The 18481-nt window shown below is 36.6% G+C and overlaps 1 pseudogene; it reads right to left on the bottom strand.

Moving 5' to 3' along the window:
* Positions 1-1013: 1013 nt before the first annotated feature.
* On the bottom strand, positions 1014-13751 carry LOC132280830 (peptide methionine sulfoxide reductase-like; annotated as a pseudogene).
* Positions 13752-18481: the final 4730 nt, after the last annotated feature.

The raw sequence follows: 18481 nt of genomic DNA, 5'->3' as shown, positions 1-18481 counted from the left end.
AAAGAGTCTCAGAAATCACTCCAGAGCACTCAAGACGACACTAATCGACAAGAACCCAAACTCAGAAGGGAAAAGACTACGGAAAAAATTTATCCGAAAAAATCCGGGTCATTACATATATATATATATATTATAATAGAATCACGGTATTTCGTAGGTCCTAGAAGGGAACAACTACTCCTACTACCTAATCCGTATAAGTCCTTCCTATATAGAATAATCCAAGATCCCAAAAGGTTGAACTTAACATAATTCACTGGGAGGTATTAAGTGGCAAGATTTGCAAGGGCAAATGATAAATTAGTGAAAAGGATAATCAAAGATGGGCCTACTGTAGAAGAGGAAAATAAATCCAATAATTAACCGCACCGTCCAACATTACAAAACCCAGTCCTCAAAGGAACAGAATTGCACGATTGGTATGCGAACAGAAGAAGCCACAAAATGAAAGAATAAAAAAAATTGATGAATGTTTACAAAGCATCATACCTATATCCAATTAACAGACCTTAAAAGTCCAAATTTAAGAACCAAATAGGAGGTTTGAAAGTACAGAGAAATCCGTGTATGAAGCTAAAATAACTTAAATAAGTTAACTACAAAATTGCTTCATCTCCAAGATAAAAATTGACCAAAATGCATTAAAATATAATTTTTTTCAAACCACTAATAATAAAAAAGATGCAACCGAATTTCAATCGTCTAGCTAAAAAATCAATAGATAAACAAAATAATTAACCCTTATCACCCACATATGTATAAGCTTCCTACCTTTAGGAGAATAAAGAAGCATAGGCAAAAATTGATTCATCCTTAGGCAAATTCAACCAAATTGCATCAAAATTCAACAACAAATGCCCAAAATGACAACTCAAAGTCCCAAACCCTAATAAACCCAATAATTATCAATAAAATGCAATCAAATTTCAATCATCTAGTTAACAGTGCAACGGATAAATCTAAAAGTTAGGACATAACCCGGAGAAAAAGACACATTCATTAAATAATTGACACCAAAACCCGTCAAAATTCAGTAAAAAAAGGCACATAAAATGACTACCCATAAACTCAACCATGAAAACCCCAATAATTCCACAGACTCACCTGACGATTAGGCGTAGTAGGGTCATGCCTTGCCCAAAGTGCGTCAAGCAAAGACTCGTAACCGCACTCCTTGGGCTCGTATTTAACCCGGACGACTTCGGAGTGGTTCGTCATCCCCAAACACACGTCGTTGTAGCTTGGATTGTGAATATATCCCTAAGTGTACCCAACCTCCGTCTTAGACACTTCGGGCACTCTTTTGAAAGCCAATTCGACGCCCCAAAAACACCCCGCCCCGAACTGGTCTAACTCTTGACTCGGTGCCGGGACGTTATCGTCCAGACCCTGCACAATCGAGGAAGATAATGACTGGTCCATGGTGGTCTTGCCAGGGTTTCGAGTACCGAACCCTAGCTTTACCAACCAGTTCATCTTTAGGGGCGAGTAGAGAGAGAAAGGTCTGGAGGTTTGGGGGAAAGATGTGGGTTTGATGGGAAATCTAAAGAGGGAGAGTGATGGTTTAGAGAGAGTAAGGGATGAGCGAGAGGAGACGATGAGGAGCAGAGGCGAGGAAGAGGAGGTAAAAGTGGTAGAGATGGGCATTGTGACGTGTTTGGTTTTAGTTATCTGGGGGAGAAGGAAAGTGGATTTTGTATTTTGCAGTTACAGAGATGGAGAGAGGGCAACTTCAGAGTTGAGAACGAGAAAAGAGATGGAGACGATTGGGGAGGCTGAAGAGAAACCTAGGGTTTGTAATGTCAGAGAGACAAATGGTAAATTAAGCAAGTAGTAAAGTGATGAAATAATATTAGAGCGCCAAATTTTGGCGCATAAAATAATTTCAGAAAATTTCGCACCCATGTTTTGTAAGTAAACGCAGGTTAAAGTACAAATATACCAGTTGGTTAAAGTACATCATTACTAGCATTTTTTTTTATGAGCGCTGGTAATTATTAGGTAACACCAACAGTCAATAAAAAAACCGCTAGTGAAAGGCATAATTGTTGTAATGAATTAATTCTTTTATAAAATAAGGTGCAGGCCTTGATAGAATAAGTTCCTTTTTCTAGTATTATTTAGAAGTCTGATATAGTGGTGGCAGCTTTTAGAGTTTCTATAACCTTAGAAGGTGAAGATCCTGAGAAGAGAAGTGTCATCCGTGACGATGAAGACGACAATAATACAGATGATATTCTGCATCGTCATGAGTAACTAATTCCTTTCTTAGGGCACTGATGTAACCCGATCTAAGTACTATGGTTTGATTGTTTTAACTCTGGGATATTTTTAATATATATTATATTTCTGATTACATGATTATGAGCAATTGAGATAACTCATTTGGATTTTAAAGTTTTAATAATTTTTGAATTGTTGTTGCCTTGTCTTAGATTATGAGAAGTTGCATTTTTAACATTTTTCAGACATGTTGGCCTTTATGCATTTTTATTTTATTATTGGGATTATGATTAATTGCAAATGTGATTATTTTATTTAAATGTCATTAAATTATTTTATGAGGGGCATTGTTGACTTTTATTGTGTAAATGACATTTATTTATTTTTGTGAGGGGTATTGTGGACTTTTTGCTATGCAAAGGACATAGTTGGTATTTAAAAATTGTTTGAAGGTATTATAGACTTTTTCTTTTATATGCAAATAGCATATTTGGCATTTGATTATTTTATAAAGGGCATAGTAGACTTTTCTATGCAAAAGGATGTGAATGGAAAATTGGTAGTTGTGGAAGGTTTTTTTGGTCATTGCACTTAGTCCAACTTTGGACTATATGTGTGCTTGACACCTATGTAAGTGATGAGGCTATATTTTGTATCTATTTTCATATTGCAATTTAACTGAAGGAAATTGGAAAAGTGTTCTGCCAAAAAAAAAAAAAAAAAACTACTTTCATACCTATGGTTCCTTCTTCATAGTCACCTTTGTGTTGCTTCATTTTAATGCCTTTGTGTTGGGATTTTAAGGAAGCTTTGTGAATAACAAATAATCTAGAAGCTGAGGGCTTTCCATTGATGTAATTGTAGAGTCCATATACTTAACATAGAGCTGCTGGGAGTGATTTGAAAAGGAGGGTTTGCTTGTGTGCAAAGGAGGGTTGTTCTTCATTTTTCCTCTTTTAGGTGGCTTTGATTCATTCCTTGGGGTGGTTAGAAAGGTTTTAAAGCTTTGTTGAGGTAGGATTGTCTAACCCTTAATTCCTTTGACTTTAGTGAATTAATTTCTTTTAATTTGAGTTGCAAAGTGTAAAAAACTAAACTGAAATTCTGTACAAAATTCTGAAACTGTTTGGCTAAAATTACATGCTGCTGTTCTGCTCAAATTCATGTAAATTCGTAATTTATAGTTTAGAGATGATTTGATATTATGATACTACAGTTAATTATCTTTCATTGAGAATTATTTTCACACAAATTGGTTGAGAAATGAATTTACTTTGAATTTTTGAAGTTAGGGTGTTCTTGCTAGAAATTCTTGGTTAGGGGCAGATTTTGTCCGAGTTTTCTCATCAAACTTGCTTTAAATAGTAGGGTATTTTGGTGAAGTAAAATTTTATTTTGAAAATATATTCTTTAAAATTTCAATGGCCTTTGGATTCATTCAATTTGGATGAGAATCGAATTTTTTATGATTTTTCAAAGTTGGAAGCTATAGGCTGGAAATCAGTTTTCTAGGCAGAATTTGTTTCAAAATTATGGGTCAAAACTGTTCCAATTGGGAAGGGATTTTGTTAAACTAAATTGGTACTTTCAAATTACAATGTTTAATCTTTCATTAGGCTTTAGAATCACTTAATTTGATATAGAATTGAAATTGTTATGAATTTTCAAAGATGGAGGTAAGAAGTTGCGAATGAAACTGTTTTGTTGTATAGAAACTTTGGGATATGACATAATTGTGTATTCATCTTGCATGGTAATGGGGTTAAGGTTAGAATGGAAAAGGAAGTGAAAACATCTTGTTAAATGATTTTGAAAACCAGATAACAAGGAGGTGCCTTGTATCCGTGAGTTTAGAAAGTGGGATTGAATCAATGATTTAAAAATCGGACAAAGGAGTTGCCTTATGTCTATGCAGTTAATAGGAATCTAGAGAAGACATAGGAGTTGCTTACGCGTAATTCTATCACTAGGCCCCAAATGATCACAATGAGTTGCCTTGTATTAAGAATAGATGACCAATTCTTTTCTCGTGGTATTGGGGAGCAGTCTTAGGCGGATTACATTAAATTTTTGTGATGGAAATGGGATTTTAGGAAGTGAGAAGTGCCAGTGGTATTATCATTAGCATTGGCATTAGCATTGCATGGCACTTCATTTTATTATTTCACATGACATCATGTCTTTCCCGAGCTTGTATGATCCCATTATCCTTTATCTATTATATGTTTAGATTCACGGAGGTATGAACGAGTGCACTTTAGGCATTTCCTGCTGAGCTGTGGTTGCTCATTCTTATTTTACACACATCTTTTCAGGTCATGGCATGGATGGTATGAAGGGTGTTTCTCCTCAGCTATAGATAGAGTCGGGGCTGGGGTCGTAGTGTTTTTATTCTGCATTTTAGACTATGTTTTGTATTATATTTCTTCCGAATATTCCTTGCATGTAATAAATGTTCTTTCTAACTTTAAGACTTTAAAGATGTAATGTGGACATTTTATCTATCTATTTTTAATCTTGATTTTGTAAAGGGAAATAGATAGGTGGATGTGTGGTTGAGACATGTTACATGGATGATTTTAATTATAAAACTGTGATTGTTTGTATATTATGTTCACAATCCGGACTACGGTCTAATGGTGTGACATAGATATAACTGTTCGTAAACTATTCTCACCCCATTCTTATTGGACAGTATCTGGCGAAGTCCTGCCAAACATAAGAATGGAGATCATATAATGGTGTTCCAATATTTTTTATAAATGAATATTTTCATAGTCTATGCTTAGGAAAGATGGATAGTTTACAAAATTAGTTAAAGTAGGTAGGTGGATAGTCCATGCTAATCGCGGATAAGTTATAGTTAACTGCAATTTATAAAATATCTTTCTTTAAAAACTGAATTGAACGAATGTTACTGAATTCACAATCTATCTAAGAAAATAAAGACTTGCCTCCATGCAGGCTCATGACTTAACTAGAGATAGAGTTTAGAGAAGCTCACAAAGGATATCCTTAAGCAACTTCAAAAAAAAAAAAAAAAAAAAAAAAAAATTATTAATTTTTTTTTTCTTTGCCTTGCTTTGCTTTGCAAATTTTTAAATTTTTGAGTTTTTTATGCTCCTTCTTAGCTTTGCTTAGCTTGCTTGCTTCTTTGATCTAGAATCTTTTTGTTTCACCCTCTTGGCTCAATTCACCTAGCTAATCAGGAGCACACACAATAAGTAACCAAAATAAAATAAAAATAAAGATAAGATCAAAAGAGTATTAATTCCTAATTAATTCCCAAAATACGACGGTGCCAATCCTCGGCAACGACGCCAAAACTTGACGACTCTCGCCCCTTCCTCTAAGTGATTAAGAAAATGGACTTTTTAATACAAGAGATCACTTCGCAAGGTCAAAATATGATTGTGGTTAAGGAAGCCTTTAAAATTTAAATTTACATTTATAAAACCAATACTACAACTAATAAAGTATAGTGAGTAGGAATCGTCCACAGAGATTATACGTGTTGGATTTAATTTCGACTCTAATGTACCAATTGATTGCAAAGAGAGAGATTAGTTGATTAAACTAAGATGCAAGGAAATTAAAATGAAATTAAAATAAACTAAGTTGAGTTAAGGATTTAAGAGATAAGAAGTGAGGTCTTGGGGTGTATTAGAGTCGCCACTAAGCTTGTTCACCAAACCACACACTTTTAACTAATTAGGGAAAACATTCTTGTAATCTAGATGTGACTACCAATTGCAATATTAAGCACAGACCATCAAATTCAATAATGAATCGTCTACCTGACCGACAAATAAACTAAGTGTAGCACAACCCATTAATTCTAAGCATGACCCATCAAACAAGTCACAATTATAACACACATCAATCTAAAGAAACATGAAATTTACAATAATAAGCTATGGAATATAAAATCAAGTATAGATTGTCTATCTACCTACAAGCATGAATTAAATTGTAGAACAACCTATCAAACATAAGTATAATCCATCAAATTAATTGACAAACCCATCTAATAAAACCCATGTCTAGTCATCACTAGATTGTCAATCAACCACACATAGACATGCAATTAATATAGAAAAACTAGTATAGAGATCAATTCCCAAATAATCACACATAAGACTGCATGTAATCAGAGAGATAATTAATAGGAAAAATTAAATCATATGAATCATGTAAGACATAATTCCCAATTTAATTACACATAGACATGTATATAAACTAGAGAATTAATAGAAAGAATTCAACTATGGAAATATACCAAGATTCATTCTATTCACAAGGCTATAGCACTAATCACAAGATAAATTCCCCAAAAACTATGAAAAAGATAGAGGTTTAAATTACAAACTTGGGGCTCATCCAAGCCCCAAGGAGAAGTCTAGCTAATCATGGAGGAGGTGGGTGTGATCTTGGAACCCTCAAGGGCAATCCCCAAACATGGGTCCATCTTCTTCCTCTTCTTCTTTGTTGAATTCTAGAGAGAGAGAGTTTGTAGATCTAGAGATGTGTTCTTGGTGCCTCCACTGTTCTCTTTTTTTCTAACCCTAATATCTAACTTTTTTAGAGAGAGAAATTAGCTATTACAATGTAAAAGTAAAATAAAATTGAAGCCAAAAGATATATTACAAAATAGTTCAATTCCCCATTTATAAAAGGTCTTTGTTGTAGTGAACAAGTCAGAAAATAAGCCCTCAAAATATCTAATCCCGCAACTATGTGGTAGGTAGAGTTCGAGCGTGCGGGAATAAAATAGCTTGCTACCAGCACATTTTCGATCGATCGAAAACTTTTTTCGGGATTTTTCTGCAATCTTCTAAGAACTTTTGTTAGACTCCAAAAAGGCTGTAATAGACCATTTTTAGCCCGTTTGAATCTTATTGATTTGAAATAGACAAAAACACAAATAAGTACTAAAATAAAAAATAAAGATAAATAAATGGACTAAAATACCCTCGCTTAGGTGCTAAAATGTTTCACATTTGAGCACTCATCATCCCCACTTGTCACTTTGTTGGTACAACCTCACTTTTTGTGTTCAAAATTAATTTTATGTGACGACCCTAGTTTTTAGGCCAGCGTGTCCTGTGATGAACCGTAAGGATGATCTGATAACAGATTCGAATGCGGAAGCGAAAACAGAAAACAAGACTCTAAGAAGTCAAAGTGACCTTCCATGAGGTCGTGGAACTCAACAAGAACTGATGCGGAAGCAAAAGATCGAAAATATGACAAATAAGCCCCCAGGGGCAAAATAGTCATTTCTGAAAACTGTAGATTCGGGTGCCACTGAGCACACCGCTGGAAGGACAACAAAAAACTAATCAAGATGGACTCAAGAATCGCATGATTCGGAGTCCGAACGAAGGAGAACGGCATGACGAAGAAAAACGAGCACTTAAAGCAAAAAGGGTAAACTGGTAATTATCCAAGAAGAACCAGGAGTAACCGAGCACACCGTTGAAAAGATAGCGAAAAATTAGTCAAGTTCAAAAAAAAAATTCACTTGAATCGGAGTCCGGACGAAGGAGAAAAGCCCAAAAGAAGAATTGACGTCGCGGCGGTCCGACGATGGGCCATGGCGCACACGGTGCCCATGCGCGAGCCCACCGGCGTGCATGCCGGCGCCCAAAGACGTGGCTGGTGGCAGCCCTTGGCTGCTGCTACATTTTTTTTTATCTGCCCAGAACTGAGGCTTAAAACGGAGGTCAAGACGAGTTATTCTGGAAAAACACGAAGAAGAAACCCCCCCTAAAATCGAGTTTTCTACCCGACCACATGGCTAGAATCGAAAAAAAATCACTGTAAAATCCCAAAAATGCCCCTAGATCAGAACTGAACAAGAGGGTCATAAAGTTGCTAAATGAAAACTGGAAGCTGAAACTTCACGAGGGATTTCCGGTACCAAGACGACATTTTCTGGAAAAACACGAAAAAGAAACCCCCTAAAATCATGTTTTCTATTCAACCATGTCAAAAGAAGAAAATAAAACTGATGTGAAAGGTCCATAATGCCCCTAGATCATAATATGCAAAAAAAATGCGAAATGAATTCACAAGAGGCTCAAAACACAAACGATAAGGTTTTGCCCGGAAACGACCATGCACGCAAACGTAACTTACCTATTTAGATGTGCTACAATGGTCCAGGACTTAAAAGTATAGCCGATACAAAATCCGACCCCCCAACGAGCAAAAATGGACTTGGAATGGAAAACATGGAATCCAAAAATGTAAAATGGAGTCAAATAACCATTTGGCCCTTGGTCACACTTCATACAAGATTAATAAGACCTTATGAAAGAATGAAAACGGAATTCCCACACCCGATGCAACCATGGTGAAGCAATGACTTGCGATTTTTCAAGGTTTTCATAATATTTCATGAAGTTAAAAAGTTGTATAGAATACAATACACATGTCATTGGCCTCCGGCCTCATCTCATACATGTCAAATACATTTAAAGGAGTGCACTTATGTACACATTACATACATGGAATCAAATATACATATTTTGACATATAAGTCTACAAAATGACATTTCATGCTAACATTTGCATGAAATGGAAACTTGAAAGCTACATGACATCCAAGGAATACTAGGCTTCATGAACCAAGTCTTCGTACCTGAAATATGCCCCAGTATCGTAGGGGTGAGTAACATAAAGCTACTCGTAGGAGATGAGCATGCATCGACCTAGCATTTTACAAATTTATCACCTTAAGTTGAAACATGTTAAAGGGGCTCATGCCACCTAACGTCTATGTCAAAGTGAGACTCGAGGAGCATCCTAAGCTACCTTAGAGTCTAAGCAACAAGAATCATGATATACATATGTGTATGAAATGAATCATGGTTGGTATAATCCAAAGAACACGACAAGAAGAATGCTTAAGCATAGATTAACATGAATTGCATTTTCAATACAATTGAACTAGGTCTAGAGTAATCCATACAACATGACAAAAGCATATTTGAATACAAGTTAACAAGAATCACATTATCCATGCAATTCAACAACAAAAGAGCATGTTATACAATGCAACAAGGTTTAAGTTCTCAAAGCCATCAACTTAGAATCTAAAGCACAAAATAACAGTAGTGGTTCATGCCACCTAACGTCTATGTTATAAATGAATCAATAGGATCAATCCTAAGCTTGATTAGAACGTTAAAACACGATTTTCAATATCGATGCAATTTAACCAACATTGGAACTTCCAATACAACGCATAAAGCATAATTTCACAAAGTTAACATCCTGTAACTTAAAATGGAACGATAAATAAGAAACAACAAGTTACAACATCATCTAGTTATCAACTTGAAAATGAAATGCGAAATCAAACAAAGTGGATACTCGGACGTCACGCCGGATCAGACCGACAACATAGTTACTTTAGGGTTACTAGCCCATGGGTAACCTCCCTATGTGCGCACTAGACTATATATAGAGGGACTATCCCCTGTACTAGAACCACATCCTAGCCATAGTCAAACAACAACATCCCCAAGTTTCCAAATTCAATAAGTTGTGTAATAACGCATATATCAATAGGAATATGCAAGATAATCAACTATCTACTAAGTACAACCAAATTTGGAAATCTATACAATACATGCTCTAAATCCACAACTAATATGATATGATGAATGTCGAATCTTCAGTGTGCGATTCGTTACACACTATGCATGAAAGACGTTAAACACGAAGTGTGCAAATCATTACACAAGGCAACAATATATTCAATAAGGAAAACATATTCTCATGAATACAAACATAGCAACTATGTTATACAACGTTCAAAACATAACCAAATGAATATACAACAAGTCCAAGTCCATGATTTGAATATAGAAACCACTTCTAAAACACAACTAGATCATGGAGCAAATTGATAGAATTTAAATAGATAAACACAATTAAATTCTCTAGATTCCGATTCAATTCCAAATAACCTCAATTTAATACATGTTAAAGGACATGGCATGGTCATCACCTATATCCATTCTAAAACTCAATTAGGTTGTTGGAACAACAAAGTAGAACTTTAATTAAATCTTGTTAATTTAATTACCAAGGTTCTAAAACAACTTCTAATAGTCCCAAATTAATATATACTAGTAAACAAGTCATGGCCAATACAAATATCAAGTTAAAACCTTAATTAAGCTAATGGGACCACGAAATAGATTATAATTAATTCTTTTAATTAAAATCTCTAGATTTTCAAACTTAACCAAATGCTCTCAATTTAACATATCTTAGAGAACATCCCAAGGACTATTGTAATATAACATTTCAAGTTTATTTCATTCAAGTTACACCTATGTAAATTAAATTTTCACTAAAGTTAAATATAAAATAAAGGTTGCAATTCTCATGCATTTAATCCCAATTTAATACATGTGAACAACCACACCAAAGCTTAATTTTCTAGCATGCCACAATTCAATTCCAAGTTGTATATCACCATAAGGATTAAATCTTAAACAAGGAATTTAATTAAATGAAAGGTTTGAAAACCTAACCGAATATTTTAAATCAAACATATGTTAAACTATATGGCATGTAAGTCAAGAATATCAAGTCAGAATTTAAATAGAGTGAATAGTGCACTCGGGGCAAATTAATTAATCAAATTAATTGATAATTACTAATTTTTAAAACACCTCCAATTACTTTCAAATTCAACTATGTTGGAGAGCATGCTAAGGCCTAATTTAATATGCTAACACATATTGATTTTAAGCTAGTTAAGGCCATGTGAATTAATCTTTCACCTAAGATAAATATTAAATAAAATCTTTAATACTTATTCAAATGTTCCAATTTTAATACACGACAATGCGCATATCAAGGGGCAATATAAAATCATGCTACATGTTTAAACCAAGTCATGAACAACCGGAAAAATTAGATCCCGTACAAGAAAAATAAATAATAAAATCTCTAGATTTTATATTTAATCATGCAAACAAGTAGTATAAGCACCACAAGCATGCTATATAACAAGAATTTAAACCTAGAACATCTCCTACCTCAATTTGAGATGAAAATCCCAAAGGCCCACCAAAATGGAACGGCTCCGAATCGACGAAACTACTAGGTTTTGTCGGGGACAACATCGTGAACATAACCGCCATGAAAGCCCCATCAAAATCATAACTTGACCTCAAAACCAAACTCAAGAAATGGTCAAAACTGAATTCTAATAAGGGGGAAAGGTAGAGCACGACGAGGGGAACAACAAACGTTAAGGCCGAAGACTTTCCATCAAGGAAAAGTGAACCAAAAGACGAGAGAGAAGATGGCAGCACACCTTGGGTTGCCATGGGAGCTCCAGGTCGTGCATGAAGAGGGTAGAAGATGAAAAATGAAATATGTCACCCCCCTTTTATAGAAATCTCAAAAAGTGCCCCGAACGGGCCCCGCCGAGTCCGAAAAAGTAAAATTTGAGCAAACGCACTCCAATGGCAAAACTTTGTGAACGAAAAAGATTCAAAATGATAAATTATGAACAATGGAAGAAACGGCATCAAAAACTGAGTCCTGAGCAAAAAGTTATGCCCAAAACAAGTTTGGTAAAAATCGGGGCCAAAAACCCTAAAACTAGAAAGCATCGACCAGGAGGAAATTCCAAGAGTACACAACTCGATGAAATGTGAAAATGAATCCCGTACGAGAATCCAGGCTCAAAACAAGACATTTTGCAATAACTTTCATTAATTGCACAATGGTCCCTCCAAAAAGTGAAAACTGCACTTATGGTCCAGAATGAAAATATCTTCCAAAAATATTTTCTTAAAAACCCCTGAAATAAAATATCTTCAAAAGATATTTACGAAAAACACCCCAAGAAATGAAATTAATTCCAAAGATTTATACATCCATGCCCCTACGGGCACCGGGAGCACCCAGAGTACTTTCTTGCAAGAGTAAAGATACAGATTTCGAGGAAACCACTCAAGATGAAGGCACGTGAAGTCAAAAACCAACTCCAAGCATGAGAAGTGAGGTTGTGCCAACAATGTGACAAATGGGGAAAAGACAAAATAGCGCATAGTGTCCAAAAACGAAAAATGCGAAAATGACTCGGTCCTCAAAGGAAGTTGTCAATTCATATGAAAGAGTCTCAGAAACCAATTCTGAGCACTCGAGATGACACTAAGCGACACAAAACAGAGCTCAGAAAGGAAAATTAAACGAAAAAAATTCATTCGTAAAATTTTAGGAAAAAAGAAAGGAAGGCAAATGACCGAGTCGTTACAACCTACCCTCCTTAAAGGAATTTCGTCCCCGAAATTAGGAACACACCAGAGAGAACAGAATAATGACCAAACAAAAGGTCAAATCAAAGGACAGCTCACAACGCACTGAAGGACAAATCCTGAAGTCTAAAGATCAACTGAAGGAACGCAAAACCATGAACGGAGACAACACCTCACACGAACCGGCACGTTAACTCAACGCCGACCACCGAGAAAATCCCAAGACAAAGGAACACTGAATCAAGATGAAAGGAGAGAGTGACAAAGCAGTACGAACAGCAACCAGAACCCGCCCACACTTACTCTTCAGCAAGGTAGCATGACGGTATAAGGCACTAGTCCGTAACATGCCCCAGAAGGGAACTTTTCGATACCAATGACATCAATGTCAAAAATGATCATTGCCAGAAGCACCGCGGGAACCAGGCATCTACGAGAGTTGGGGTAGCTAATCCCAAAACTCTGACAACAATGATACTGGCACCATTATGCTTAAGGCCTTATATCTAGAAACCACAATGAAAGGGAATGAAATGGTACCTCCCTGGCTCACGTCTCACCCCATCAGAAAATGACTGCGATTCTACGCTTACATGAGCCTCACTCGCATCAACCGACAGAACAGACAAGAAGATTCCCTACATGGGTCCTCACAGAATGAATTTCTCCTATCCAAGGAAGAAACACCAGAGGTCGTCAGGCAAGAAGGTCCTGGTGGCGATATTTCTGACCACCAGCATGATGGCCTGTCAAGGAGACAGCCATGTCAGAAAATGAAGGCCTATGCAGCCTCGGGTATGTCTCTGCAAGCTCAGGTGGACACCGGTGTGGGCACCAGCAAGCACGGGCCAGAGTGTCAACTGTGATGACAATCTCGTGGCCGTCCAGTGTAGTGATCATCTCTGCGGTAGATCGTGGCGAGGGCCGGAGATGCTGAAAGAATAGCTGCACAAGTCGCGGGTATACAAGGCCGGTGACTGAGGAAAAGATGGTTGAGAGGCCCCGCTGCATGATATCCTGATAGCCAGACCGGGTCAGGATAGACTCGGAGAAGTACTCAGTATCGAAATACGACTCCTGAGCCACGGTCATGGCTGCATATCTTGGTAGCAACTGGTTACGGCGCTGAGCCGATAGAGATGGCTGCGGTGATGGTATGGTGGCTGCATCTACCTGATGGCGTACAGGAGAAGGTGATGGTGTGAAGGTTGGAGGAGACTGGGATGTAGATGGCATGTAGTCAGCTCCCTCCTCAGCCTCGTGGGATGGGGACTGAGGGGGAGTAGCCTGTGCAGGCTCCTTCTGAGCATGAGATGGCTCTGCAACCATCTCTATCCTGGACCGTATATGTCTGCGGGGTCGCTGTGGCCCTGAAGATCTCCTGGCTGTACTCTTGTACCGCGGAGGCATGATCTGTAAAAAGACAAGAAAATTTCAATATATAAGTCAGTGCCAGATATATAAGAATTTAAGTGCATAATAGAAACATGTATGTCAAATAAGATAGATAAAATACGGATGACATGAATCTATGATGATGATGAAATGTGAATCATGCTAAGCAATGTAGGTATGAAATGCATCTAATGTGGAATATCACAGGCATTGTGCATATAAAGATAGCATGAAGATGACACAAGATGAATAGAGTGTGTATGTATGATCTGTGAAAGTTTGATGGATCGAACTTTAAGTTCGATCGATCACAGAAATTTTCGATCGATCGAAGTGAAAAATGTTTAAAAGTTGGATCTATTGAAGTGAATTGGATCAATCCAACACTTGGATCGATCGAAGCATGAAAGCGCACAAGATTGGATCGATCGAAGGTAGTGAAATGAAGTTCACTACTTCGATCGATCGAAGCACAAGTTCGATCGATCGAACTGTGCGAATGCCGAATCTGAAAAGTCGCAGATCTGTGAGATCTAGAGCACGGGGCCCACACAAACGTGTTTGTGGGCCCATCTACACACCAAACATCCCATCCTCAACACCCAAACACTCCCCAAATGCCAAATCAAATCAAAAATCCCCAATTTGGTTCGGCCGAATGCATGTGTGAATATGTATATCATAATCATGAAATTGATGCTTCAAAATGGATGATTAATACACATACAACATAAATCAATATAGAAAATCATGAATCATGCATCGATTAAACTTTTAAATCAAGAAATGGCTCGCGATTTACCTCAAAATTGAGAGGGATGAGATGAGAGAGAGGGTGCGAAGCCGCGGTGAAAATAAGGCTTGAGTTGGCCGGAATTGCTCGCCGGAGATGAGGAAGATGATTGGAATGGAGGTTGGCCGGATTGAGATGAGATTGAGAGAAGAGGGAGACTAGGGTTTGGTTTCCTTTTAAAGTTGGATCGATCCAAAGTGATCGATCCAACTCGGTTATATTTTAAAAACACGATATGCAGATTTCGATCGATCGAAGATGGAGTTCGATCGATCGAACTTAGGTCTCCACTCTTAATGGCATTTTTTTTTTTTTTTTTTTTTTTTAGAATAAATTTTGAAAAATCAAAGGGAATTAAATTAATGAGATGCAAATTTCGATCGATCGAAGAAAGATTTCGATCGATCGAAGAGGATAAAGAATGTACAAGTTTAAGGGTTCAAGAGTTGACACGTGTTGGAACCTTGGATCGATCGAACTTGGAACTCGATCGATCGAACATGAAAAATTTTGAAAAGTCCCGAGAGTATGCATTTTGGAATTTGGATGTAGGTCCAAAATTTTTCTAAGTGTTGGGACTCATGATCGATCGAACCACATGTTGGATCGATCAAAAGGTAGTTCGATCGATCGAAATAGTTTACGATCGATCGAACTTTTAAAAATTTGGAGATCCCGAGAGCATGCATTTTGGAATTTGGATGCAGGTCCAAAATTTTTCTAAGTGTTGGGTGCAAAATGAGAGCTGGATCGATCGAGTCCATAGTTGGATCGATCGAACCAAAGTTCGATCGATCGAACCAAAACTTGGATCGATCGAAATTATGCCTAAATGCTCAAAATGACTTGAATGCTCATGCAATCCCTTACTCAGTTCCTTCCAATGTATATGAACCACAAAAACAGTATCTAGACTTCGCAAGAATCAAAATGCAAAATAGAAATGAGGGAGGAATAGAGTTGTGAAACTCTACGAATACTAGTGTTTAACGTCTCTAGCAAGACGTTAGGTCAACTCACTAATCAAATGAATCAAAAACTGGATATGAAACATCCTTATTGACCCTCTTTTCACTTTTCTCATTTAATGTCCCACTTATGACAATAAAATCATCCTCCAAAAGAATGACTTGAAAAGAAATAAAAGAGATGATATTGTTCCTTTCATCCACGGTCTTGAAAACAAAATCAATCATGATTAGGTTTGCCTCTTTATTGTGTTCTTGAAACACATTCAAATGATCATCCATATTAATAATTGGTGAGGCATTGTCTTTCAAAGACTCATTTGGATTAATAAGAAACACCTTCTCTTCATCCCTCTTCTCCTCCTCATAAATTACCATTTCCTCACCTTTTAAGTAAGCTAAGGAGTCCATTAGAGAGTTTATTTCATTTTTAGAGCTTTTAAAGTCAAAACCACAATTTTTATACATTTCCAAAAGACATTCCTCAAGAGGGTCATTAGAGATAATCGAAAGAAGGCCCTCTTCAACAAGTTCCTCCTCCTTCTCTCCTACCTCAAGTGTGGTCAACATCTCCTCACTCTCTAGAGTAGCCATATCATAGATAAAATCATAATCAAAACAAGGAAAGTCCTCATTAATCATGTTATGTTCTATTGGATTAGACACTAACTCACTTGCCACTTCCTCCTCTATACAAGATAGAGTGCTAGGCATTAGCTCATTTGTTTCATTCTCCTCACTCTCATCATCCTCATCTATATACATTGAAGTTCTTGCCATTTTTTCATTTGCCTCTTCCTCCTCCTCTTGATGAGAAAGAGTACTTGCAATTTGCTCAACTTGAGCTTCTAAGTTGGCTAAAGCTTGAGAATGAGAATTAATAAGTGAAGTGTGTGAAATATGCACATCAAGTAAAGTTAACACTTTTTCTTCAAATCCGGGTGAGTACTTAGAAGGTGGTGGAATTGATTCATCATAAAATGGTGGGGGAGGGCAATAGTCATAAGAAGGATTAAATGAGTGATCAAGTCCATAATAAGATGATGCATGAAATGAATTGGACTCAATCTCATAAGGATTAAAATGTGATGGAGGAGCATAAGGTGAAGGGATGTAATTCCCCCCCCCCCCCCCCCCCAAACTTGGATCAAACAATTCCTCCATTCACAATTAAAACCCAAATACAAGAAAAAATTGGCCTCAACAAGGGCCTATGCTTGGAATTAAAATTTAGCAATGAAATAAGCCTCAACAAGGGCTATCACAAGCATGCAAAGAAGTGAAATAATTAAAATACAAGAGTTCCAAGAATTGCTCACAATGGTCCTTTAGCACTTCAACTCCAAATTTTAATATTAGCTTTAACCTCCAATTAGTGCTTCAAGTTCCAAAGTTTGCCTTCCTTGTAGTCAAGTACCTAATTGAACAAATAGTAATGAGAATCAAGAGAAAAGAATATACAATGGAAAATAAAATAAAAATAGAAGCAATCTAATGAACACTATTGTCTAGTTTAATTCCAACAAAACCGTTAATCCCCGGCAACGGCGCCAAAAACTTGTTGTTGGTTTCCTTAATGGAGTCGCCACAACCAACAAAGCTTGAGAGTTGTGTGTGTTTAGGAGGTGGCCAAGTTTTACATTTATAGAAAGCCACTACTACCTTTCTCTATATAAAATATAGATAGGGCGAGTAGGGATCGTCCCAAGGGATTTGATGGTGTATTGAATTGTGAAACTATGGTAATTAGGGTTAGTAGGTCGAATGATCACACAATTGTTGATTGATTGGTTGATTATACTAAATGAGCTAAACTATAATAAAACAATGCAATAAGATAGAGAGTAAGTAAGAAGAAAAGGTCTTGGGGTGTAGAGATCACCACCAAACAATACTATTCCAAACCATAATCAAGTGATTAATGAGGGAAATAAATGTGTTGCAACAATGTTGTGTGTGTAAAAGACATTCAATTGGTAAGGGTGACTCAACAAGTACAAATTGTCTCAATCAACATGTGTGAGGCCATAATACATCTATTGGTAGAGGAATATATTGTCTAAACATCATGTGAAGATAATAAAATAACAATTCAAGTGATTGAACCTTTCATTAAGCTCATAGTCCAAGCAATGCATAAGGATGACTTAGTTAAACATGCATTATCTAAACATCATGTGAGAGGTACAATATATCTATTGGGAGAGGAATATAGTGTCTAAACACATGTGAAAGATACAATATATCATAACAAGTCATTAATCCTTCATTAAGCTCAAAATTCCATTACACCATAATATTAGAGCATATGCCTCTTGCATTCAAAAGCATGGAACATCAAAGAACAAGCATGAATTGTTTCCCTAACTACCACTACACTACTTAAAAGAGAAGCACAATCCATTAAGGAATAAGTATGAACCATCTAGAGACATAACAAGAACATTACATTAAGAACTTCATATTTTGGCAATCTCAAGATTAAAGGCATTAATACACATAGACATGCATCAATAACATTAAATCTAGAGGTGAGCATCTACTCTAGCATACATAGACATATAGATAGAGAATATGATCAATCAGAAGCATTAATCCATAGAACTCAATGAATAATCAAGAACTTCATAAGTTCAAGAATCAAAATATGCATTACAACACAAATCCCTCAAAATTACACAAGATTAGGTAAAGAAAGCATGTTTGGGGCTAACTCTAGCCCCAAGAAGATGTCTAGCCACTCATGGTAGTGATGATCCAACCCTCAAGGGCTAACTCCATGGCTGCTCCTTGTTGGTGAAGATCTCCTC

This window comes from Cornus florida, unplaced genomic scaffold (assembly GCF_030987335.1).
Source record: "Cornus florida cultivar Cherokee Brave unplaced genomic scaffold, ASM3098733v1 CherokeeBrave_3.0.0_Hap2_Chr11, whole genome shotgun sequence".
Taxonomy (NCBI): Eukaryota; Viridiplantae; Streptophyta; class Magnoliopsida; order Cornales; family Cornaceae; genus Cornus; species Cornus florida.
Note: the sequence above shows the minus strand (reverse complement) of the source record. Positions and strands in the feature narration are given on the sequence as shown.